We start from the raw sequence: 26,144 nt of genomic DNA, 5'->3' as shown, positions 1-26,144 counted from the left end.
TAAAACAAAATATAAAGAATAAAAAATAGAAGAGAATGTGAAGCATAAGAAAAATAACTGATCTGTAGAACAGATCAAGAAAAGAAAACATAAGGATAATCATACTACCTGAAAGCTAGGATCTAAAAAAGAATCTTGATACAATAATACAAGAAAAAAAATTAAAGAAAATTGTCCCGAAGTGTTAGCACAAGAGAGTAAAGTAGGAATAGAAAAAAATACACTGATCACAACCTCAAAAAGATTCTATCAGGAGAACCTACAGGAAAATCATAGCTAATTTTGAAACTTCCCGCTCAAAGAAAAATATGAGCAAAAACAAGAAATAAAAAACCAAAACAATTCCAATACCTTGGAGCCACATTTAGATCATACGAGACCTAGCGGTAGCTTCACTAAAAGACCACAGATTTTGGAATACCATATATCAAAGAGCAAAAGAACGGGTTACAGATGAAAATATCATATCCAGCAAAATTAGGCATAATCTTGAATAAAAAAATAGACATTCAATGAATTGCCAGATTTTCAGATTTTTATTGCAAAAAGACTTGAACTTAATAGAAAATGTGATATACAAAACCCAAGAGAAATATAAGGTAAATGCAAATCACAAAAGACTCAGTAAGGAAAGACTGTATACTTTTTATACAAGAAAATGTAAACTTTATGTCTAAGATTATAATTAGTAATAGAGCAGCTCGAAAGAAAGACTGGGGTAGAACTGAGTATGATATAATTCTAAAAAGTAATAACATCTAGGAAAAGGTAGAAAGAGTAAATATTTTATACAAATGAGGTGTGAGATGAAGAATTGATATAGAGGAATTAGATGGGGGAGGAGGGTGGGTAGTTCTGGAACCCTACTCTCATTGGGAAGAGATTAAGGAGGGAACAATACACATAAAATTCAGAAAGAAAGAAGGCAAAGTGTATGAGGAGGGAAGAGAGAATTAGGAAGGGAAACACATTTGTATATATAGATCTATCTATCTATCTATATAGTATAATACATATATACATAAATATGTATGTGTATACATGTGTATGTATATGTGTGTATATACACACACATACATATATATACATATATACACACACATATTATATTTATCTGCACTTAATTGTAGCTTTCTTTGGGGAGAGGAGGGGAAGGAAGGAGAAAAAAAGAACAAAGTAAAAATTGCATTGCAGAGAATAAAAGAAAACTTACAAGGAAGCAAAGAAAAGATGAATAGCTCCAAACATAATATGTAATATTTATTATATAGACTTTCTTGAAATGGAAACTTATTGCCGTATATTTTGAATCTTCTCTCATGTTCTGCAATGCACATGGCAGTACTTTTTTCTTATTTTGTATTTAAGTTGTAGTAATATGTTTATTTTTCTTTTCTTATTGTGTATTTAAGTTTAAAATAAATAAATTAAATTTTTTTTTAAAGGGGTGGCTAGATGGTGCAGCTGATAGATCATCTGCCCTGGAGTCAAGAGGACCTGAGTTCAAATCCAGCCTCAGACACTTACTAGCTATGTGACTGGTCAAGCCACTTAACCTTGAGTTCCTCCAAAAAATAAAACAAATAAAATGTTAACCTTTATAAAAGAAAAAGAAGGAAAATACTCCAAGAAAAATGGTAACATCATTGACAAGGAGTATCATATGCTGGTTAATCTTTTTAAAATTCTAGTAAAGTGAGGGCAAATATATATGACTCTCTGGTTATAAAAATAAAGACTGTCACAGCATCAAGGTACCTTGAAGTCATTTTACAGATAGGGAAACTGAGGCCCAGGAAGGTTAAAGAGATTTGCCCCAGATCATACACTATGTCAGTGGCAGAAGTGGATCTCGAACCCTAGTCACCTTACTCTCTTGTCCAGGGCTCTTTTCATGGCACTTCCTTTTGTTGTTCCAATGCAGGGAGGACTTGGTTGGGTGGTCCTCATCTAATAAAAAGGCTGCTGCTTAATTCTACCTTTTCACAAAAGGCCCTTGTGTACAAGGCTGCATTTTGTGACTGCTACTGTGAAGCCAAGTCAGCATCTAACTTCCCAAAAGGAATTCTTAGTTTTCTTACCTAAGGTAAGTGATCTTCCCTCAGCATCCCTCTCTCAACTTTGGGCCAGAAGCATAACCTCAAAAAGAAAATGAAGTCCTTAAAGGAAGAGACGATTTTATTGTTTACCTTTGCAATGCCATCAGTTTGCATTTCACACAACAGGATCTTAATAAATGTTTGTTGAATGCAAGACCATAAACGCAAACTTTTTGTCAGTATAACCAAGCCACCAGTCCTCAACTGGAGCATGCTCAGAGTAACAATTCCTGGTTCTGGGATACCATGTGGAAGCTGAGGGGTTGGTATTTCTATTTATTTGTGATTTATAACTGAGAGATTTAGACTTTGAGATGACAGAGTCCTCTTATCGACTGATGAGCCAGAGTGCTCTGGAACTTTGTAGAGTGACAGCTGCCTCCTAACCTTATTTTTCCTTTTCTCGTGATGACTCATGAAAGAATACATTTGATTTGCATGCTGAGTCAAGTATGAGAGGAGTGGCTAACCCCATTTCCTGTCCTAACCTCTAAATTCACATGGAAGTTAGAGCACACGTTCTGCTTGGGCAAGACTGAGCTTGGATTTGGGATGCTTCTTTCGTGATGGTTCTTTCTTGACACCTTAGATGAATTAGTAACCTGAGACAGGTGTGTCCAATCTTGGAAGCAACTCTGTGAGGCAGAGAAGTTGATAGACCTTGAGCCCTATTGGGTTAGAGTTAGCTGGTGGCAAGAGAAGTTTATGTATTGGAGATGATGGCCTCTAACAAAAAGACTGTGAAAACCTAGCCATTTTGGCAACAGATATAGAGATAGAATTGTTTCGACAGTGCCAAGATGAGGTGAAATATAAAATGCCTCATTAGCAGTCCTGCAAACTGCTTTATGTTTGGATTAAGTTTAAGTAGTAGTCTCCCAGAAAATTATAATAGTGCTCATAACTTGCTATTAAATCCTGTTTTAATTTTTTTCTGTGTACTCTTGTGAGCAGACCTTATTTAGCATTTTTGTTTGTATGTAGGAGTAAATTATCACAATAAATGACTCATACTGTCCAATGAATACCTTGTTATATCATCCCTTTCTGGGAAGTCCTAGAAACAAATCAAAGAGTGAAATTGTCCATATCCATATCCATAAAGTGTTAGCCTTTATTTTAAAAAAAAGTTTCAAGGTTGTGGACTTAATGAGCCAAAGACTGTGAGAACAGGGAGCCAGCCTAGTCCTCTATCATAAGAGGATAGGATTCCTTAAGAATGTATTTTAAACTGAATGCCTAGTTACTGACCATGGAGTGGTAGAGTGTGCCAGCCCCTACAGACCCACCAGATGCTATTCAAAGTTAGAGCAAAAGAGTGGCATTAGTAACACCCCTCATTTGAAAAAAATAACTGATATTTCTATAGCTCCTTAAGGATTGCAAAATATACATTATCTCATTGATTACCAGCACCATCTTGAACACCACCACCCTCAGACCCTAAAAGACACACAGCCCAGAACCCTGGACACAAGAACTTTGGAAATAGCAGTGAACCCTTCCCAGCAGCCACCAACCTAGCCCTCATACCCATCATCAAGGGGAGAAATCATTTTGGAAAAGTGGCCTACTTCCTCATCGTCACAATTGGCAACTGTTAACCAACTGCCACTCAAAGGCAGATGGTCACAAGAATGCCAGCACTTGGCACCACCTGGAGTTCCAGCACCCTTCAAATCAGTTGTTTCTGCTTTTAGCCCAGTGCTCAGGCCATCATCTGGGGATGATATAGAAAAGGAGCCAGCTATCTTCACCAACTACAAACCAACTGTTGTGCATAGAGCAAACAAGCAAGTCTAACTGAAGTAATGAGAAACAGACAGGAGACAACATATGCCAGGCACATCAAACCACCACCCCCATCACTACATTGACCTCTCTTTCCTTCATATTCCAATAAAGACTGCCCTGCACCTAATATCCAAGAGTCTTAGGAATAGCAATACCTTTAGCCCAACCCTTGTAGTCATCACCCTGGGAAATAATCTGTGTGAAAATGCCCCTTGGCAACTATTTATTCAGTATCCATAGCTACTGAAGACCCAGAAAAGAAAGCTTTTGCCACCAAAGCCATTAGCATTGTGAAATGATTCAACATCGGAAGCTGTAACAAACCCATGGCATACCAACTTCTGGTACAGAGTAGGCTGGAAAGTACTAATGTGTGGTCATGGGGGTCACAGAAGCACAGACTGTCAGATATCAAAGGGTCCTTAGTCCAACCAGACACATCCATTTATGAACATGATCGCCCTTTCATTCAAGTTTTCCTGAAAAATCTCCAATGGGAGGAAGTTACTGCATCCTAAAGGATACCATTTCACTTTCCTATCATAGACAGAAAATTTTTCCACAAAAAAACCTAAAAACAAAGGAGAAGGAAAAATAGAAGAGGAATGAAGAAACCATGTGGAAGCACTAGAAAGTCAACAGTTTCCACTTTAAAAAGATGTGCAGAAGAAACAAAGGTAGGATGAATATAGTCCTATAAAAAACCAGCATCATAAGTGATAATACTCAGAACAACCTGGGGGTGGGGAGAGGAAGCTAAGGTCAACAGAAAAAATTGGTTTGGTTTTGTTTAGACTATGTCAGGGAAGAGAATAGGCTGCAACAAGGGATAGGACGGCTGCAGATGGCAACAGATAAGACAGGAGAACTGGATGGAGGAGGGATGAACACAGTTGTCTTTAGATGAGGTTCTGATAACCTCAGCCATTTCTTGGATGAGGAGAAGGTGGGAGTGGAGGAGCTAGCCCATTCCACTGTGCAGGGCAGAATTCCATGGTCTCTGATCACACCCTCTGCCCCTCTCTCAGAAGAGGAGGACAAGAAGATTTCCACCCTCTACTCTGACCTCCCCCCATTTCAGGGGACCAAGCAAGACTGGAAGTGGAGTCTGGTCCTCAAATAAATCACCCCAGGGGGAGGGAAGGCCATACTGTCCCTGTGGATACATGGAGGAGCTTGCTGCTTTCTGTGACTCCTTGGCATGAAAGCTCTTTATCATAGGTTTTTGGAGTAGGGTGGTTAGGGGGTGGGGATGGGGTGTTGCAGCTTTAATCTGTGAGGCTGCCATAGCTCATTGTGTGGGTTTGGATCTGATGCCATCTTGTGTGGAGCCTGGGTCACTGCCCATGGTGCTTTTGACATTTTTCTGCTGGCAACACAGACAGACAGTGCATTATAACAGTTGCCTTATTGAACTGGCTTACTTGTTTGGATCATCACTAAGGATGGCCTTGCTCCTTCAATACTGCTCATGGTCTAGGCTGGATATTGGGTGGGTGGTTACCTAAGGACTCCAGTGTTGCCCAGGCAACTACCATAGTTGAGGTGATAGAAAATCCTGGGGGAATGAAAGATCGTTGATAAAGGAATTACCAAACACTGGAATCCTCAGGTGATCTGTGTCTCAATTCAACAACCCTGAAGACCCAGCATGTAAAGCCAATGGGCCTTGGAGGAAGATTACTGATTTCCAGGGCTTGAATAAACTTGATTTAGCAGTTCCTAGCCTCACATGAATTTCTGAAATCTCATTCCCTACCCTTCCATGCCCCTCCCCCAACACACACAACACACACACACACACACACACACACGAATGGTTACACCCTTGATTTTCCATCATCCATAACTATCAAACTTTCATGATAAATCATCTTGAAAGTCCCTTATCACATCACAATCTCCTATCATTCCATCTCTTCCAATGCCTCACCCCTCCTTAAAACTTTCTTTGTAGTCATCTCCAATTCCTTCAGTCCTCAGTACTTTTCCAGACCATCACCCCTGCTTTGGTCTCACTTTCTGACCTTCACAATCTTGACCCTATAGTTAAACAGTTCAATACTATACTGTCCTTTCTTCCTAAGTCTTGTCCTCTCGTCCATGAGCAGAGATCTGCTCGTGCTTTGCTGAGTCCCAACCCTGAATTACCTTCTGTCCCCTCTGCTCCTAGTCTTCTATTGCTGAAGGGAGTAGGAAGAAACTATGCAAGTATTCTTACCAGGTCCACTACAAATTTGTGCTATCTGACCTCAACTAAGATCTCACTGGACCTGGGAAAAATCTTTGCTTAAAAAGACCAAAGTCTCCCACTGCATCTGGGACCATCTCCAGATGACTCCAGAGTAGAAAGTGAGACTGGTGATTTTGCACAGCCCTCCCTCACTTAAATCCAATTCACTCACATGTCACAACATTACTTTGTCATGGCCCTCTTCAAGAACAGAAGGACAAACAACAACATCTGTGAATAGAAAAGGAGAGCTGGCCATTGATGACCAACCTGAAACTGGCCAGTTGTGCAGCATGGCTTTCCTTCCTTCCTTCCTTCCTTCCTTCCTTCCTTCCTTCCTTCCTTCCTTCCTTCCTTCCTTCCTTCCTTCCTTCCTTCCTTCTTTCCCTCCCTCCCTCCCTCTCTCTCTCTCTCTCTTTCTTCCTTTCCTTGTTTCTTTCCTTCATTCATTGGTTTATTTATTTGTTTCTTTCTCTGTCCTCATAGGGTATCATACCTGTGTGTTCTCTGCCCAAAGGGGATGTAAATGTTAATCTCTGAAACTTTATTTTCTTTCTTATAGACCAGCCATAATTGCAAATCACTCCTAGAAAAAAGTGAGGCTGGTGACCTTGCACAGCCCTGCCTCACTTAAATCCAATTCACTTGCATGTCATGGCATCACCTTCCTAATGTCATGATCCTCTTCAAGACGGAAGGACAAACAATAACATCCAAATAAGGAGTCATCCATATTTTTCTTGAAAATCACCACTGAGGGAACCTAATGCATCCTAAAGGAGCCCATTTTCCTGTCAGGGATAGGAAATTTTTCCTTGAAGAAACAATTCAAATGAGGGGAGGAATAGAAGAGGAATGAAGGAACCATGTGGAAGCATTGGAAAGTCAACAGTTTCCATTTTAAAAAGATGTGCAAAAGAAACAAAGGTAGGATGAATATAGTCCTATAAAAAACCAGCATCATAAGTGATAATACTCAGAACAACCTGGGGGTGGGGAGAGGAAGCTAAGGTCAACAGAAAAAATTGGTTTGGTTTTGTTTAGACTATGTCAAGGAAGAGAATAGGCTGCAACAAGGGATAGGACGGCTGCAGATGGCAACAGATAAGACAGGAGAACTGGATGGAGGAGGGATGAACACAGTTGTCTTTAGATGAGGTTCTGATAACCTCAGCCATTCCTTGGATGAGGAGAAGGTGGGAGTGGAGGAGCTAGCCCATTCCACTGTGCAGGACAGAATTCCATGGTCTCTGATCACACCCTCTGCCCCTCTCTCAGAAGAGGAGGACAAGAAGATTTCCACCCTCTACTCTGACCTCCCCCCATTTCAGGGGACCAAGCAAGACTGGAAGTGGAGTCTGGTCCTCAAATAAATCACCCCAGGGGGAGGGAAGGCCATACTGTCCCTGTGGACACATGGAGGAACTTGCTGCTCTCTGTGACTCCTTGGCATGAAAGCTCATTATCATAGGTTTTTGGAATAGGGTGTAGGGGGTGGGGATGGGGTGCTGCAGCATTAATCTGTGAGGCTGCCATAGCTCACTGTGTGGGTTTGGATCTGATGCTATCTTGTGTGGAGCCTGGGTTACTGGCCATGGTGCTTTTGGCATTTTCCTATTGGCAACACAGACAGACAGTGCATTATAACAGCTGCCTTATTGAACTGGCTTGTCTGAATCAGTAGAAGGATGGCCCTGCTCCTTCAATACTGCTCACCATCTAGCCTTAACACATGGGTGAATGGCTGCCTAAAGCCCCTAGTGTTGCCCAGACAACTAATATAGTTGAGGTGTTAGAAAATACTGGAGTGTGAAGGAAACATAACTATGTTGCCCGTCTTCTGTTCATATTCTCCTGTGATACACCAGGCTGTGAGTATCCAAAAACCATTCTAACCATAGTGTTGCTGCATGCTGTTCACCTTCTGTCCTAAATCTGCATGACAAATAACAAAACAAATAACTGGAAAGCTGCAAAATGATATGACAAAGCTTGGCCCCAGAAAAGAGCTATGAGAAGACATCTCCTTTCCCCTTCTTTGCAGAGATGGGGGACTATGAGTATGGAATACTGCATAAATGTCAGGCTCTTTTTTGCTGCGTTAGTTTTGCCATTTTTTTCCTTTTTCATTCTATCATTCTTTACTATTATGGAAGATTCTCAAAGAAAGGTTGTGGCGAGGACTATAGTAGAAAACCTAAATGACATAAAAACAAAATATGTCAATATAATTACATTAAAATTAAAAATGAAAACAGATTGGTGTCCATATAGATCACGAAAGGGTGATCACAAAGAGCCAGCCTAGTTTCAGGAGCAAGTCAGGCCATCAATGGAGATGGAAAGCTAGTTCTCAAAAAATTGCAAACTATTAACAACTATAGAAAAGATTGCTCCAAATCACTTTTAACAATAAGACAAATGCAAACCAAAACCAATATGAAATTTCGTCCCCCCTAAGAAAACTGGCAAAGATGGAATTAGTCAATGGTAGAGGGGTTGTGGAAAAATAAGCACATTAATGGGTGACTATTGGTCTAACCATTCTGAAAGACAATTTGCTATTATGCTTAATTATGAAAATGATCATGACTCCTATACCCTTTCACCCCAGAGAGGTTGAAGACAGAATGGAAGGTCCCACAGGCATTGAAACATTAATAGGAACACATTTTGTAGTAGTATGGAATTGAAAACAAAGTAGATGGTGGATAACTAAGGAATAGCTAATCAAAAATAAAGAGAGGCACAGGAAGAACTTTATGAACTGATGCAAAGTGAGATAAACATAGTCAGGAAAGCAATATATCTACAATGATTAGAGCAACATCAATGGAAAAAACTGCAACCACAACAAAAAACCACAATTGAACACTGTGTAATCATAATGACTCACCTTGACTTCAAGCAAGAGAAATGAGAATGTAAATTTTCTTTGCAGAGTTGGGAAGATTGGATGTGGGACACTACCTAAACTGTCAGACTTGATTGATGCACAGGTGCTGGTTAATTTTTGCTAAATTGCTCCCCCTCCCCACACATCCTCTTTCTTTCTTATTCTTCATTCTAAGGGATGGATCTCTGTAGGGGTTGAAGGAGGGAATATTATCATTGATGATAGTTCAACAATTACATCTGCAAATTCTTTCAGTGCCTAAGGAAGTAGTTCTTTTTGACATGGTGACTCAACTCATCAAAGGCACCCAGGTGTCTTACTATCTCCACACTTACCTTGAGTATTTGGTCAACTTCTTACTAGCCCTTTTTATTCCCTACTTTCTAGAAATAAAAATATTGTGTCCTCATTGCCAGTCACTACAAAATTCTGACTGCTCTCCCTACTTACCAGAAGATCATTAGTTCTTGTCTTTCTTTGTCCTCTAATTGGCATTCAAGAGCCTCAAGACACATGGCGGAGGAAGAATAAGATGACTTTGAGGTTTTAGAACTGGGTAACTGGAAGAACAGTAGTTCTTTGCCAGAAAGGGACAGAAATCGTAGAGTTCAGAAAATGGATAGGTTTGTGTGTGGGTAAGGTGGGGGAGATGAAAAGATCTGTTTTGAACACAGTAATTTTGAGATACCTAGCAGGACAAACAATTAAAATGCCTATGGAGCAGGTGGTAATGCAATAGGTGTCTCCACTCTCTCTCTCCTCTTGTTTTCAATTTAACCCCTTACAATTTGGCTTCTTTCCTCAACATTTCATTAAAACTGCTCTCTCCAAAGTTATAAGTGATCTCTTAGTATTCTTTCAAGCCTCATTCTCCTTGACTTCTCTGCAGTTTTTGACACTGCTATCATTCCCTTCTCTTTGATGCTGTGTTATCTCTAAGTTTCAGGGCCATTACTCTCTCCTGGTTCTCTTTCTGGCTCTGTCTCCTTTGCTAGATCCTCTTCCAGATACACCCTCTAACCATAGGTGTCCCACAGTGCTGGGCCTTCTTTTCTCCCTCTGTATTACTTCACTTTATCATTTTATCACTTCCCATGGATTTAATTACTATCTCCACACAGATGATTTTCAGATCTACCTATCCTTTAATTTCTACTAATTTTCAATCTTACATTTCCAACTACTTTACAGAAATCTCAAACTGGATGCAGAGTGGACATCTTAAACTCAGTATTTCCAAAACCAAAATCATTCTCTTCCTTGTAGAAAGCACCATCATCCTTTCAATGCCCCAAGACCTGGTGTGGGGAACCTGTAACCCTGAGGCCACATATGGCCCTTTAGGTTCTCAAGTGCAGCCCTTTGACTGAATCCAAACTCCATGGAACAAATCTAGAGGGTTCCCCACCCTTGCCCTAGGCAGCCTAATGACAACCTAGGTGTCGCCTATACCCCACAATCTCTCACACTGCACATAAAATGTGCTGTTAAGCTCTGTTGATTTCACTTTTGCAACATCTCTCCAATACACTCCTTTCCCTCCTCTGACACTGCCTCTACTCTGCTGTAGCTTCTTTTTACCTCACACCTGGACTATTGCTCTAGCCTGCTGGTGGGTCAGCCTGCTCAAAGTATTTTCCCACTTCAATCCAATCCCTCCTTTCAGCCACCAAAGTGATTTTTTCTAAAGCTCAGGTCTGAGCATGTAACTTTCCATCCTCCCCCCTAACCTCTAGTAAACTTCAGTGCCTCCTGAAGTAAATAGATAAAACCTCCATTTGCCATTCAAAGCCCTTCATCATCTAGTACCCTCCTACCTTTCCAGTCTTCTAATATCTTCTTCCCCAAAACATACTATTTGATCCAGTAACATGGGACTCCTTGTTGCTGCACAAACAAAATGTTCCATCTCTTAGTTTTAGGTATTTTCTTTGTGCTCTATGCCTGGAATGCTCTTCCTTCTTATCTCCACCTTTTCTGACTTTTTGGGCTTCCTTCATGTCCCAACTAAATTCCCATCAGCTGGAAGACTACCCAACCACTCTTAATTCAAATATTTTCCCTCTTTAATTATTCCTGTGTACACTATTTTGTACATATTTGTTTGCTTATTGTTTTCCCATTAGATTGTGAGCTTTTTGAGGGCAGGGATTGTGTTTTGTTTCCTTTTATATCCTCAATACTTAGCACAGTACCTAGTACACAGTAGGCACTTAATAATGACTGAGTCATCATTTCTTAAGCATAATAGTATTCTGTAACATTCTCATATCATAACTTGTTCAATTATTGTGAATTTGATAGGACTTCTCAATTTCCAATTATTTGCCATCACAAAAAGAGATACTTTAAATATTTTTGAATATGTAGGTCCTTTCCCTTGTTGTATAATCTTTTTTGGGGGGGAATAGACATAGTAGCAGTATAACTGGGTTGAAGGATATATAGAGTTTAATAGCTTTTGGGACATAGTTCCTAATTTTTTCCCAAAAATTGGTGGATCAAAGCTCCACCAATTAAAGAACTTGTTTTCCTATATCACCTCTAGTATTTACCATTGAAAAGACAATCTATGAAAAATGAAGACATCATGAAGAGAGAGTGTAAAGAGAAGAAAGAAAATGGCACAAGGCAGTCTTATACACCCAATAGTTATTGATAATGCCTTGGTTAAAGATCCAGTAAAGAAGAATGAGAGGTGATCACTAGGGCAGGAGGAAAGCCAAGGGAAAACAAAGTCATGAAAAGCTTGGGAAGAGAGCAGTTAGGAAGAGAGAATGTTTAACAGTGTCAAATGCTGCAGAGATGCCAAGAAGGATGAGAATTGTGAAAAGGTCATTAGATTTGGTAACAAAAAGATTACTGTTAACTTTGGAAAGAGTAGTTCTACTGCTTGAAGAAGTTGGAAGCCAGATTGTAAAGGGTTGAGAAATGAAAGGAAAATAAAAGGAGACAATGAGTTTAGACAGGTTTTTCAAGGACAGTGACTGAGGAAGACAAAGGAGAGATATAAGATGATAGCCTGAGGCAATGGTAAAGCCAAATGAGGAGCTTTTGTGTTAAGTAGAGTCAATAATAATTTATTAAGCATCTAGCACTGGAGAAACAAAAATAAGCTAGTTCTTGCCTTCAAGGAGCTCACATCCTAATGTATGAGATGATGTACAACCACCTGTGTTGAAACAAGATACATAACAGAGAAACTAGAAGTAATGAACACATGGTGAAGACCTGAGTGGGTTTATAGGCAGCAGAGAAGGAAACAATAAATAGAGAGAGGTGGAGAGGATGGTGAGGGTAATCTTCTGGAGAAGATAAGAGGAATTGGGATCCAGGTATATGTTGAAGAGTTGGCCTTGGCAAGTAGAAGGTCTGCCTGTTCATCAGAGGCTGGAAAAAAGGAGGGAATAATATCTGGGGGTTTAAGGGAGTTTATGGCAACATAACTCTATTGTCTCAGCAACATATGAGTTGAAATCCTCAACTGAGAGAGTGGAGGAGACAATAATATGAGAGGCTTGAGGAAAAAGGAGAATGGCTGAAATAAATAGTTGTTTTTGGAGAATGCCCTAGAGAGGCAATTAAAAAGGTATATAGAAGATTTACCTTCCCTACTTACTGTTCCTGGGATATAGCATTTCATTTCTTGTCTCAATGCCTTAGAATGATTGTTGCTCATGCCTGAAATGAGTTCCTTCCCAACTTCCAATTCAGAATCCATAACTTCCTTTAGGATTTAGATCAAACACTATTTCCTCCAGGGAGCTTTTCTACCCCATCCACCTCTAGCTACTAGTGTCATATATCTCTTCAAAAGTTACCTTCCACCAGGCAGAAAGTTGAAAAAAAATATTTTTACTCCCAGTGTTTCTGATACAGACCTCATTTCTAAAATGTATAGAGAACTGAGTCAAATTTATAAGACTACAAGCCATTCCCCAATTGAAAAATGGTCAAAGGATAAGAATAGACAGTTTTCAGATAAAGAAATTAAAGCTTTCTATAATCATATGAAAAAATTTCCATATTGCTATTGGTTAGAGAAATGCAAATTAAAACAACTCAGAGATACCACCTCACATCTATCTTTGCCTAATATGACAGAAAAGGAAAATGATAAATGTTGAAGAAGATGTGGGAAAATTGGAACACTAATGTATTGTTGGTGGAGTTGTGAACTGATCCAACCATTCTGGAGAGCAATTTAGAACTGTGCCTAAAGGGCTATAAAACTGTACAAACCCTTTGATCCAGCAATAACATTACTAGGTCTGTAGCCCTAAAAGATCATAGAAAAGGAGCGACATATACAAAATCACTTATAGTAGCTCTTTTGGTGGTGACAAAGAATCGGAAATTAATGGGATGTCCATCAATTGGGTAATGGCTGGACAAGTTGTGGCATATGAATGTAGTGGAAAACTATTGTTGTATAAGAAATGATGAGCAGGCAGATTTCAGAAAGACCTGAAAAGACTTACATGAACTAATGTTGAATGAAGTGAGCAGAAGCAGGAGAACATTGTACGCAGCAACAACAACATTGTACAACGATCAACTTTGATAGACTTAGCTCTTCTCAGCAATACAATGATCCAAGACAATTCCAGAAGATTCATGATGGAAATGCTAACCACATCCAGAGCAAGAACTATAGAGTCTGAATGGAGATAGAAGCATATTATTTTTACTTTTTTTGTCTTTTCTTTCCTGTGGTTTCCCCCTTTTGTTCTGATTCTTCTTTCACAACATGTCTAATGTGGAAATATGTTTAATATGACTGCACATATATGGCTTATATAAGATTGCTTGCCTTCTTAGGGAGGGAGAAGGGAATGTGGGAGAAAAAATTTGGAACTCAAAATCTTATGAAAGTAAATGTTGCAAAAAACAGAAAAAAATAAAAAATAAAAAACAAAAATAAAAATAAAATAAAATATACCCTAAAAGGGGAGTTTCATGTCAAAAAAGTTACTATCCATCTATTCAGTATATATCTTAAAAGATATTGATTTACATATGTTGTATCTTGCATTAGAAAGCCTGAGAGCAGGGATTGGTTTTTTCTTTCTCTTTGCATTTCCATCACATAGCGCAGTGGTTGGCAGACAAATATTTAATGAATGCTTACTGAGTAGCAAGATCTTATTGCAGTTTGTCATTTGTTCTTGAAGAGGACCATACATCAGAAAGGTGATGCCATGACTTGGAAGTGAATTGGAATTAAGTGGGAAAGGACTGTGCAAAGTCATCAGTCACTCTATCTCCTCCAGAGTCATCTGGGTCCAGTGGCAAAGTATAGATGAAGACTCCTGATGCAGTGGGAGACCTTGGCCTGTTTAAGCTAAAATCTTTACTAGGTTCAGTGAGATCTTAGTTGAATTTAGGAAACATAAATTTGTAGTAGACCTAGTGAGAATACTTGAATAGTTCCTTCCTGCTCCCTTCAGCAATAAAGGACTATGAGCAGAGGCGACAGAAGGTAATTCAGGGTTGGGACTCAGCAAAGCATGAGCATAGATAGGACAAGAGGCCAAGGGACTTGTGAAGAAAGGACAGTACTTTTGAACTATGGGGTCAAGATTATGAAGATCAGAAAGTGAGACCAAAGCAGAGGTGATGACTCAGGGAAGTACTGAGGACTGAAGGAACTGGAGATGCGCACAAAGAAAGTTTTAAGGAAAGGTGAGGCATTGGAAGAGATGGAATGACAGGAGATTGTGATGGAATAAAGGAATTTCAAGATCATTTATCATGGCAGTATGGCACTCATGGATGATGCAAGATCAAGGGTGTAACCATTTATGTGTGTGTTTTGTGTGTGTGTATGGTATGTTGGGGGAGAGGCATGGAAGAGTAGGTCATGGGATTTGAGAAACTGTGAGGCTAGGGGATTTGGAGAACATTAACACATGTTGAAATTTACTTGTGTAAAGATAGAAGTTGTGTGGGAGAGGTAGATTGTAAGCCAGGTACTGAGATCTTTGAGAAAGGAGTCAGTGAATAAACCAAGGACTGTTAGATAATACCACTAGGAAATGGATTGGATAATTTTGGATGGAATGAACCTCAAAGAAGGAGAGGTGGCTGCATAATGGTACCAGAAGGGGAGTCTGAAAATGGCAATAGGTGATAAAGAATATTTTAATCCCACATTTATGACAAATGTGTTAGGAGTTATGGGAGAAAAAGCAGTGATGAAAAGGCTTTGAAGCACAGAGACAAGTTCAGCCAACAGGCTGATAATTCAATAGTCTACAGGATTCAATAGATGTTTTGGACTTGGAATGGGAGGAGAATGGGTGACAATGAAATGGTAGATTACTGGTGTTACTGTGGGTACTCCTTATTTTCAGCATTTTTAGGTAAAGGTACAGGCACAAGGGTCTCAGGATCCAGCCTATAGGATTAAGCCCTAAACTTTTCCTGTCTCTCCAGCAGTTGCCCTCTCTAGAGCTGTGAAAATTAGGCAAGGACACTTAAACACAATTCTTTCAACAAGAAGCGTTTAGAAATTGAAGTAGAAGTGACAGGAACCCGAGAAGGAGGGGTCCATGTCTTCCTTGAGTATAAATAACTAAGCAGGGGAATGTAGACCATACTCTGAAGTGTTCCAAGATTTACAAAGAGCTTATTTAAAAGAATTCACAGAAAAGATGGGTCTAATCCTTGGACAGAGACTCTAAAAGCGAAGAAGATGCAAGATATTGTTGAAGGTTCTCAAGAAAGATATGCTGATGAAGAACAGGCAATGTGGTAGCAAGGAAAGAGCTCTGAATTTGGAATCAAGGGCCTCTGGCTCAAAACTAAAGCCTCCCACTAACTGGCTGTATGACAGAACTTTTCCTCTCTGGTCCTGAATTTTCTCGTCTATAATAAAATTGAACCAGATATTCTCTGACATCTGTTCAAGGTCTAAATCATATGACCTTGGGAATCACAGCAGCAGAGTGGCAGAAAAGTAAGACTAAGCTCTTCTCTCCCTCAGCCGCATAATTCCTCTAATCATCTGGAAAACATACCAGGATGAATTCTAATTGGGAAATAAAAAAAATAAAAAATTACAGTGATACTTTTTTATAAAAGTGGAAAGAGGGAAACAGGGAGATTTGTGGACACTGTAGATTGGATCTATGTCTTGAGTTGGGGTATGGAACCTTCCATTGTAGGAGGTACTGCTTCAGTGTAAGAAGTCTCATGACCAGCATAAAGAAGCCTAAACTTGTGTAGGGTGCAGAAACAGGAGTCTGGGAGCTCTGTTGCTCACTGTATATCTTCAGGTCATGCTAACTACACAGTCTCCTGAGAAGGAGACCTGTACCTAGGAGTGGTCAAAGTTCTAGACTATATATTGAACAAGGGGCAAGCTTAGAATTAAGCAACAGCTGTAAGTTTCTGACCCCAGGAGCAGAGGAAGTCTCAGGTTCAGCTTCCAGGTCTTGAAACCTGCATTAGAATAACTGGGCAGGAATCTCAGATCAAAAGGAAGCTTACACCTCTGTCACTGAATCATCAGAGCTTTCCAGATGCCTGATAGGGGTTTAGTCTAGTAGCTGGTTATTAGAACTCCAAATGAAGCAAGGCATGCTGCTCAGACCCAAAATCAGGTCAGGAGTTTGCATAGCTCAGATCAAGAGGGGCAGCAATCAAACTTTGTTCTGGATCAGACCATTTTGGGAAAGCTTATGGATGCCCTGAGATCCTAGAATAAATATTCTAGACATTTCTTCCAGAAGGGCAGAGTCCAGCTTTAACATAAAGCCTGAAGTTAGGAACTAGGCTGAAAAAATAAACAAAGTCTTCTATGGTGACAGGATATTCAGGAAAGAGAAACAGAAGGATATGACTCCAAAACATGCACATGTAGGTTGCATTCAATTACATCTGAGCTTCCTTCCAACTCTGAGATTTGTGACTGTAGAATGGAAAGTATTCTGAATTTGGATTCAAGGGCAGAAGGGAAGGAGAAAGGAGCAAGCATTTATTAACAGCTACTATGTGTCACGAACTGCACTAGGTGCTTTATAAATATTCTCTTATTTGATCAGATCAAAGGATCTGATATCTAATTCTGGGTCCTCCAGTGATGACCTTCATCCTATTGGGCAAGTAAGTCACTTACTCTCTCTGGCACTTCATTTGTTCACCTATTAAATGAGGGATTTTGGAGCAGGTGATGTCTAAGGTCCCTTTCAGCAACATTTGAAGCTCATAGCTTCTAGATCCCTTTCCTAGCCTAGCTTTTCTGATCACTACCACACTACCATCAACCATCTCTGCCTCCTCTCTTGCTCTGCTCTTCCTTCCTTGGGTGGTAAATCAACTTTACAGTTTAGGACTTTGATCATTTGAAGCTAAGAAAAAGTGGGTGGTATGTAGATTGGTTTAGAAAACTGATTCTCAGTACAACTCCAATAAGAGGTTGCTGAACTCCAAGTTAAGGGGCAGAACCTTTGCATGATCAGCATGTCAGACCTCTGGATCAGAGACTTTCAGTCTGTAGGATGTCTATCTCTGTACTTTTAAAAAGTGACCTTTTACTCTTTTCAAAGTGGTAATGAGAGGCATTGGAGTGGGGTAAAATAAGAAATCTAGCTTCTGAGTTCAGAAGACATGGTTCAAGGACCATCCCTGACACCTACTAGCTGGGTGACACTGAAGAAATAAATCACTTAACCTCTCAGTTGTCTAAGACAATTGTAAGCCTATGAGTTGCAGAGGTGTTGAACTACATTGGTAAAAGCCATTTCCTCACCCCAGAGTTCCACAGACCAATAAAATCATCGGACCAATCTCTAACCTTGTCCTTTAAGGTGGTAACTTTTCTTAATTGAGTTTTTTTTTTTAACCAGACTTGCTCTTTTCTTCTAGATGATTCAGGTTTGCTAGCTTTCACTAGTCATCAGCATTCACAACAAAATCTCAACGACCTCCTTTTACTCTTAAGAGAATGTGAGATCAGTAAGCGTCCACTCTCCCCTTAGAAGTCCGGGATAATCACCTTCCTTCCTTAGGCAAACCCACATCGCACAGCTGATGATCCCTCCACCAGCCCCTGAGCCACCCAAGTCTAACCTGCTCCTATTTCTGCTTCTGCTTGGGAAAGGTGTGAACTTGGGGCCCTGAAAGGTCTGTCCTTTGGGCAGTATCGGTCCCCCCTCCACGAGTTCTTCTGGGTCTCACTTACCTGATGCTCTAGCACCGGAGTTTGCTAAAGCCACACCAGACTCCGAGGGTGTAAATTTGAGAATCCAAGCTGCCAGGGCAGTAGGATGCTCCCTCCTGGGAAAGGTGGGACTGGTAATCAGGAAGGCACCGTCTCTCTCTTCCCAGCCAGAGGATGCTCCAGGAGTAGGTGGAGCGGGGGCCAGAAGAAGGAAGTGATGGAAAGAACTGGATGGGAGGGGATAGGGGGTACCGGGCAGGGGGACTAAGCAGTCAGGGATGAAGCTGCAGTGGCTGCAGAAAATAACCAAATGGATGTTGTGGGAGTGTTTGGGCCCTGGCAGAAGGAGAAGGACGCGCAGAAGGAAAATCAGAAGGAAGGGTCCCTAGGGAAGGTTCTCCAGGCACTTCGAGCTCCTGGAGATGAAGTTGGTGTGATGGTTAAGGGCTCTGATTGCGGCGAAACCTAGATTGGGAGAAAGGAGGGGCACGACTAAGGAAGTTTCGTGCAGTAACACGAAAAATGGGGAAAAAGAGGGCTCCCTAAGGCTCCTCAGGAGTCGTCTTAGGAGAGGCGCGCTGTGAGAGGTCAGAGAGGACCGGGAAGGAGGCTACATGAACAGCTATCCCAGCAGGGATGAGAGGAAGTCTGGTCAAGGTGTGCTGAGGATCCTGAGAAGCCTAGAGTTGGGACTGGAGTCTTAGTCCACGTCTACCTTGCTTGCTGAGCAGCTAACATGCCCGGCTCTGACAACACAACAGGGCGAGACCCAGGTAGCTGCAATAGCACCCACGGCCTCCCCACCCACCCTCGTCAGGCTGCCAAGAATCTTCCCGCCTCCTCTCCTTAGCGGGGTTTTGAGCTATTCCCGTAACCTCTCCCCCCCCGCCCCCCCCCCCACATCTACTTCTCCTGTCTTCACTCCATTCACATCCCCACCCCAGTTTCACTGTTTGCCCTCATTGTTGTATGTACCGAGGCACTAGTCCCATCCAGACATAAATTCTCTCTTTTTCCCTCTCTCTGTCTCTCTCTCTTTCTCTCTCTAGCTCTCTCTCATTCTTCCTCCTGCCCCTAGTGCATGACACCCTTAAAATAGACTGAGGAGCACACTGCCCTCCCACCTGCTCACAATTGCCTCAAACAAAACTTAGAACACCCTCCCCCATTCCTTATAGCTGTAGACCACTCCCCGGCTTTCCCCCATCCCTCACCAGGATTCAGGGCCCTCCTCAAGACATTGCTGCCCCCAGATGGGAGGCACAGAGGCACACTACTCACCTCCCAGTCACAATCTCTCCCCCTCACCCTACAAATGTAGGGACATGCACAGATAGGCACAAAGTCAAAGCTGCACCCCTTGACTTAGTCAAGATCCCTTCTTTTCTTTTCTATCAGGTTAATTGGGTCCCCAGCTATAAAGTAGACCCCCATATGTAAAATTGAAGGAATGTCCTAGGGGGCAGGGAACCTTCTCCCCACATACATTATAAGAAGTATTGGTTAGGTACCCTCAGACAGAAGGACCCACCTCTGAGGGACTGTTGCAGTTCAGGATGTTACTGAAATGCTGAGGTCTCTGCCCTACTTTGAACCTTCTTGTGCCAAGTAATATTTTGACCCTATCTCCTCTCCTAGAGCATCTCCTTTCTCCTCAATGGGAGTTCTAGAAAGATCTCCAAATGGAGTTCTCCCTCATTTCCTTTTAACATTTTTTTCTATCTTTTTGTATTTTAGGATGCCTTACTACCTGAAATATAAAGATGATAATGCCAGTATGAACCCAAGGCATTTACCCACTCTTCAGCTTCTAGCAGCAGCAGCAGCTGAAGGGTTGGGCTGGCATTTAGGCAAGGGTTGGCATTGGAGAGAGAGAGAAGACTTCCAGAAATGAAGTTCGTGTATGATTGGTTGGTTCAGATAGGTGAAATATGAAATGTCTATTTAACCAAGACACCAAATTTCATGGCTTGATGAGGCCTGCTAGCAGTTCCCCAGCAGATTGAACCTTGTTAAATTCTGAATTCTGTTTAAATCATTCTGTTCATGCATGCTATGTTAGGTGTATTGTTGCTTTCTGTAGGAGACTAAAATTATCCACCCTATATGATATTTTTATCAGACTCTGGATACCTTTTTTATTCCCCTTTTGGAAAAAACCAAAACCAGTATAAAAAATCAAATTATTCTTGGAAGAACTGGAGTAGGGAATAAGGCGGCAATGGATGTGAGAATGGAGAAACCAACTTCTCCTTTTGAGAAGTGAAGTTTTCCCAGGGATGAACCCTAAGCAGCAGGCAAAAACAAGAATCGGTGCAGATTGCCAGCCCTTTGCTTCAGATGAATGATGCCTAGCTAGCCACTGTGGTAGAAGGATTAAACACACTACTGAAACTCCCACACACCTGGCTGTGGTTTCTAGCAAGGTCTGAACTCCTACTTTGGTTTATAATTTTACCAATCACTGGCTGAGGAGAACTTCATCTCCCTCTTACACCTAATGACAGCACAGTCATAGTGAGATGGAACATAATAATTTTTCTCCGAACTCTGAATGCTTTGGTAAGTAGCTTATCAGAGGATTCAGGATCAGAAGCTCTCTTCTCTCATGGTTGACTATTTGCTATCTGCCCCAGAATCTCTCTCCAGCATCCCGATAAGCCCTTTCAATCTCTCTTCTCTGCCTAATCTTTAGAGTGACTCTCTGAAGCCTCTAGTGTCCCAGAAGTTGATGCTTCTGACTTTCAGACATGCAAAAGAAACAGGAGTCCCCAACCCAGCAGGCATATTGATCCCTACTCAGCACACTACAAGTCCACTTTACAAGGGTCTGTTCTCTCCATGGTGTGGCTCTGCTGCAGTGTATCACTGCTCCCTACTGAGCCAGTAACATGTCCACTTGCAGTCAATGACAGGGTGAGACCCAGGTGGCTGCAATAGTACCCACAGACTCCCCACCCAGCTTCTTTAGGCTGCCAAGGTTCCTCCTACCCGCCCTCCTTAGGATGCCAAAGCACCTAAATTGCTAGTAGGTGAAAGAGCAGAACACAGAAACAATAACTGTATGAACTACAATGCTAATGATGAAATAACATGTCACAATTTTGAGATGCATCTAAAGCAGTCCTCAGGGGAAAAATTAAATCCTTAAAAATATACATTAACAATCCAAGATAATTCCAAAAGACTCTTGATAGGAGATGCTATCCACATCCAGAGAAAGAACTATGGAATTTGAATGCAAATAGAAGCATATTATTATCATTTTTTTTTGTTTTGGGTAGCATTTCCTTTGAAATGGACAGACTGAGACAGGCACAGGCAAGAGTCAATTGAGAATTTGGGAGTGTCTTTATCAGCCGGCGGCTGTCCTCCGAAGAGGCAGCCCTGAACAAAGGTGTGTGTGCCTTTTAAGCATCTTAGCACCTCCCGGTACAGCCTTGTGGTTCCAATAGCACACATTTTTCACAGAACAGTTTGACAGGGGTTCCTAGGTACTGCTAGGCAAGGGGGCACAACAGAGAGTGTAGCCACTAACAGTAAGTAGCTACTAGGCCCAACGCTGCCTAGAAACTCAACAGACATTTCTCAACCCAGGGGCTCTGTGGGAGAGGGGAAATAATGTCCACTTCACCTTTTCGTTCTGTTTCTTCTTTTGCAACATGACTAATGTAGAAATATGTTTCCATGATTACACATGTATAACCTATATCACCTTGCTTGCCATTTTGGGGAGGGTGGAGAGTAGAGAGAGAGAGAAAAAAAACTGCAACTCAAAATCTTATAAAAATGAATGTTGAAAATTCTTTACATGTAATTGGAAAAATAAAATGCTATTTACAAAAGCATATACATTAACAAAATAGAAAAGGACAGAGTTAATTAATTAATAATGTGTGCATTTAAAAAACTAGAAACCTAACAAACCAAAATAATCACAACAGAGCAAATATTAAAAATTAGAAATTGGAAAATTAGAAATAGATAAATTGAAAATCAAAAAGACTCTAAAAATCACAAACAAAAGTAAAACTCAGTCCTTTCCTTTTCTATCCCTGCCAAAGCACCATGGAATTGTATGTCCTTGCATCTGGCTGGCCTTCATATCCTCCTTTCTCTCTCTGTCACTCACTCATGTTAGCCTCATCTTCCTCCTCTTTTTTCCCTCTGAGATGCCTTCTGAAGTTAGTTCTGGGTCCAGCTTTTTGAATGGACTCTCCACTTTAGCTGACATTTGCTCCCTTAGTGATCTGAGGTTTCCTGAAAGTCAGTTTCTCTAACTATAAAACGAGTGGGAAAATCCTTGTGTTACTTTACTCACTAGGTTATTGTGAAGAATATTTTTTAGAAATATGATTATATATACATTGTACCCATCTTCTATTTTTCCTTCATTTGTTCTTCTGCATCTTCTTTTGTGTCCAGATTAAGTTTCCACCACACACACCCATGGCTCATTGGAAAGGAACCTGAGAGAAACATTTACTTCTTGTCTCAAGATCATGGACCAAAAGAAAATGAATCATTTATTAATACTAATTCAAATATTCTGAGTAAAATACCAGCAGAAAGATTATTGCAGTACCTCCAAAGAATTATTGGTAGGATGGTTCAACATTAGGAAAGAATCTAAATATTTAACCATTCCAAACTACATGACTTTATGAATACATAGAGACAAAACTTGACAAAATTCAGTGTTCACTTATGCTAAAAATCCTGCATAATATAGGCATAAACCTTTTAAAATGAGATTAGAAGCCTGTATTCAATAGGGAAACACTAGAATCTTTAAAAATAAGTTCAGGAATAAAGCAAGGATGTCACCTTTCTCTATAATTATTTGATATAGTCTCAGAAATGCTAATGTTAATATTAAGATATGATTGGAAAAAATAAAGTAAAAATGTAGGCAAAGGGAAGATAATACTATGCTGAGTCATGGATTACAATGGCTTACTTAGAAAATCCTAGGGAATTAGTAAGGATACTAATTAAGACAATTACTGGCTTAAATAAAGTAGCAGAATACAAAATAAACTTCAAAATTAATAGTATTTATATACAGTAATAATAAAATCCAGGAAGCAGTTATAAAAAGGGAAATCCTATTAAAATTAATTGCTAATTTCATGAGAAATCTGGGAGCCAATGGACTAAGGCAAACTCACCACCCATACTGATGCAGTTAAAAATACTCTTTAAAGAAATAAACGAGTAGTTAAATAAGTGGAGAAATTTTCAGTGCTCGTTCCTGGTCTATGTCAATGTAATTAAAAAAAAACAGTACTGTCTAAGTTAATTGATAGCTTTATTGTTATACTAATTAAACTACTAAGAGGGATACTTTATAGAACTAGACAAAGTAAATTTATTTTCAGAAACAAAAGACCTCAAATCTAAAGAGAAATAATGAGAAAAAACAGGAATGAATGGGGAAAATATTACTCTCAGATGTCAAATTATACTTCATATCAGCAACTATAAAAAATTGTTTGGCACTGGGTAAAAAATAGAAAAATATATCAGTGAAATAGTTAAGGAAGAATCAGGAACAAATTAGCTAAATAATTCTTTGTTAGATAAGCCTAAGGACATAAATTTCTTATGAAAAAACCCTCCATATTTAGCAAAAAGTTTTGGGAAAATTGGAAAATATTGTGGTAGAAATTAAGTGTGGACTATCGTCTCATACATATACCACAATAAACTCAACATGAATACATGACCTGAATATTAGAGGTCATACTATTAAAAATAGAGAAATAGATCAAATACCTTCCACATCTTTGACTAGGGTGAGAATTCTTAATCAAACAAGGGACAAAGACTACCACAAAAGATAAATTAGATAATTTCAAGTACATGCAATATCAAAGTTTTTGAATAAGCAAAATCAGTGTCACTAGAATAAGAAGGAAAACTTGGTGAAAAAAACTATGTCAAATATTTCTATAAAGGGTCTAATCTCCAATATGTATATGTATATACATATATACACATATGTATATATCTAATAGAAATATAGGAGACCAAAGCTATTATCGCTGAGATTCATTAGACAACTGTTATCTAATTCTCAGCTGCAGAACTCCTTCACTCTGTATTGTCAGATATATGTTCTCCTATGTATGATTTCTGTTTTGCTATTGAGGTGGGTAAATGGGTTTCTTAGCTAATTCTATGTATGTTCATTGTAGAATTAGGTGGGAAGGGCATCACACTTTAGATATAAAGATTTGATACTCCTTTCTCTCAACTAATAAATACCAATCAGAAGTTAGCTTGAACCTGAAACCTACATCCCCTAGACTAACAATATTTAATGGAACAGATAGATATTATTCTAGCCCAGTGGCTCCCTTTCTTTGAGGAAAGTAGGACAGTCAAGTTTCTGGCCCCAATCTACTGTTTCACCTCCTGGTGTATATTAAAGTTTCTCTTAGTGAAAGGTGGAGCGGGGAGTGGAGAGGATATGAGATTTCTATTCTGCCTCTCTTGAAGTCATATAATGACACTTCATGCTGCATGTGGAGAGCAACTCTTCCTATAAATGTAATATATTTTTTCCTGTCTTGTGACCCTATTGAAAACAAGCTCACAAGGACCCAATATGAGAGCGTGGAGTGGAAATAACCACCCTTCTGTGTTAGGATCATCAGTAACCTTTCTGTTAGTCTCTCTTGATGACAACTATGTAGCCCAGAAGATAGAGTACTGGACATGGAGTCAGGAAGACTCCTCTTCATGAATTCAAATATGACCTTAGACACTTACTAGCTGTGTGTGGATAAGTCACTTAAGCCTGTTTGCTCAGTTTCTTCCTCTGTAAAATGAATTGGACAAGGAAATGACAATCACTTCAATATCTTTGCCAAGAAAACCTCAAAAGGGATCACAAAGACTTGGAAATGACTGAAAAACAACTCATTTACAAAAGTTTCAGTGTATCATCAGCCCTGCAGGGAAGTCATGAGAAGAAAAGATTCAGAGCTGCTGTAACTATTATATCTCATTTTGCTAGTAAACTAGGAAAGACCATTTCCTTTTAGTCTTTGAACTATCACTATTTTTCCCACTTTCTCTTTTTTTAATCATGATCTAAGTCCTGCACAAACCATGCATCAGGTACCCTGGCATATTCTAAGAGAACACTACTATTGACCGCTCTGTGCACCCCTGTGTCCATGATCGTGGAAACTGGGAAAGGAAATATTGCTTCTCTTTTCCTTTTAAACAAACCACAGATATATGTAGTCAAGTTTCTCCAAAGATCTAGAAAGGAAATGGGAAGACATCCAGGATTGGAGAGTAATATGCCCCTAAAGAAATTTTTGTTCAAATTTCCTTTTCAGGGAACAGAGCCAAGATGGTGGAGTAAAAGTAGGGACTTGCTTGAGCTCTCCCCCAAGCACTTCCAAATAGTTGGAAAAATGACTTTAACCAAATTCTAGAGCTTCAGAATCCACAAAATGATGAAGTGAAACAAACTCCTGCCCAAGACAACCTGTAGAAGGTTGACAGGAAAGGTCTGTTGTATCAGACTGAGAGAAGAACATAGTTCAGTGTAGGCTGTGTCAGCACAGACCATGCCCTAGCGAAACTGGAGCAAGCCTCAGGGAACTGAATCACTGTCAGCTGTGGTGGTTTTGAGACTTCTCAATCCATAAATGTCAAAGATAACTTAGAAGGTCAGTAGGAAAGGTCTGTCAGACCTAGGTGAGAGAGGAGCATAGTCTGGTCCGAGCCCCAGGGCAGCTGTGGTGGCAGTGACAGCTTCCAGAGCTCTCAGCCCACAGACAGTGGGGAAATCAGGCAGCTGATCAGAGAGGGATTGCAGGGATCTCTTTTCTGGCACTGAGGCAGAATTCCCTTGTTTTGCCCGTGCTTGGATATAGGTCACAGGTCTGGGTGGCAGTCCAGGGGTGAGGAGGAGTACTGGTGTGGCAGAGTTTG

General features: G+C 40.2%; 1 protein-coding gene across 2 annotated transcripts in view; it reads right to left on the bottom strand.

Moving 5' to 3' along the window:
- Positions 1-18,925, bottom strand: part of LOC140499491 (ceramide synthase 4-like) — a 36,308-nt gene extending 17,383 nt beyond the window's left edge. For both annotated transcript variants that reach the window (XM_072600968.1, XM_072600969.1), the window contains exon 1: positions 18,210-18,925. The gene's annotated coding sequence lies outside the window, so the exon portion shown is untranslated. The remainder of the gene's footprint in view (positions 1-18,209) is intronic.
- Between the last annotated feature and the right edge of the window lie 7,219 nt (positions 18,926-26,144).

The sequence above is a fragment of the Notamacropus eugenii genome, chromosome 4 (genome assembly GCF_028372415.1).
Source record: "Notamacropus eugenii isolate mMacEug1 chromosome 4, mMacEug1.pri_v2, whole genome shotgun sequence".
NCBI lineage: Eukaryota > Metazoa > Chordata > Mammalia > Diprotodontia > Macropodidae > Notamacropus > Notamacropus eugenii.
The sequence above is the reverse complement of the archived record's forward strand: the minus strand, read 5'-3'. Positions and strand labels throughout refer to the sequence as shown.